This window comes from Pinus tabuliformis, chromosome 1_2, assembly GCF_031772625.1.
Source record: "Pinus tabuliformis cultivar Carrire ecotype Pingquan chromosome 1_2, CPIR1, whole genome shotgun sequence".
NCBI lineage: Eukaryota > Viridiplantae > Streptophyta > Pinopsida > Pinales > Pinaceae > Pinus > Pinus tabuliformis.
The window spans coordinates 494,058,094-494,059,481 of record NC_142298.1 but is presented as its reverse complement, the minus strand read 5'-3'; positions in this window follow the sequence as shown (position 1 = coordinate 494,059,481).

Sequence of the window (1,388 nt, the reverse complement as noted above, 5' to 3'; positions counted from 1 at the left end):
CAAATTAGAATATGTTACTGCTTAGGTTGATTCTACACCTGATAACTTAGGTTTGCCCAATGATACACATTTCTTGTTGGATTCATTTGGGCTTCATTTGTTGTTGCTATAGATATTTGTCTTGGTTGGCATTACATTTAAGAGATTATTGAAAATGTGCCATGTGGTATAGTAACAATTTCTCCACAAATTTATTGTAAGAGCATGAATTTGTATAAGTTTGCTACCCTTTCAAAGATAGAGGAAGTAAAACATAAAATCTTTAATTCGTCATCCTTGCAGTTTTATTTCATGCAAGAAAGGCTTCTACATCATCATCTTTTTCTTGAAAAACACTCATTATTTATTGTATGTTTGTCACTTCTCAGTTAGTATTAGAGATTCGAGTCTCTTTTCTCAGAATTGTAGGAAAGTGTATGTGTACGTGCTTCTCTCGTGAATCTTGTTTTGACATAATATGTTCTTGCCAATTCATTTTCTGCTAATTTATCAAAATACCTATATCTAATAAGCACATAAGAATCATTTGTGAGATGTAGTTCTTAGACAATTATATAAATAAGGGAAGAATGATTCAATTTGAGATCATAAGAGAATCATTAAGGAAATAATTCAATTATGCTATGAATGAATGTTTACTAAGGTTTCTCGATAAAGGGATGGAAATAGTGGTAATATCACTTTTGGTAATTTTTCAAAGATGAAATTGACAAGATCATCCCTACCCCTCTGCGATTGAAAAGGGGAACTGTTGCTATATGTGACGTTGGTAAATCTAAGAATAACCCCTGTAGTTGGAGTTCCCTGAGATGAACTGGCTAGGATTTTCAAAACCCCACTGGGCATTCTTCCTACTTGATGCTCTACATAACCCTTGAACCTACAACTCCCAATATGATAATTCTCATCCTCATCAACAAATTTTTATCCTTATGTATACAACTCCATCTCTTCTCTCCTTCCTTCTCAAATTAACATTGAGTCTTAACCCATTTATGGAAGGTGAGAGACCATGGATGACATTCACGTCAACAAAGAATATGTAGTTGAAGTGGTGCATCCCAATATGAGAGAGAATCTTCATAGTTTTCTAGGTCCAAAAGGTTGAATGCTTGTGTTCCATTTTTTTACTTAAACCAACGTCCTCTTCTTCCTTGTGACCCCATAAAATATTCTTGTCATCATTTGCACGATTCAATTCTTCGCCTTTGTGCCTTCGAAAAGGGATCAGTGAATGTGGAATCCTTTGGCCACGAATGTCCACATTCTCTAAACAAAGTCACTGAATCATAAATTCTAGGATCTTTGGCACCTCTAACTCTCAGTTCCATGAGCTGGGGATGAGAAATGGAGTGCCTCCAGTTTTAGGATGCAATGGGATCCATGAA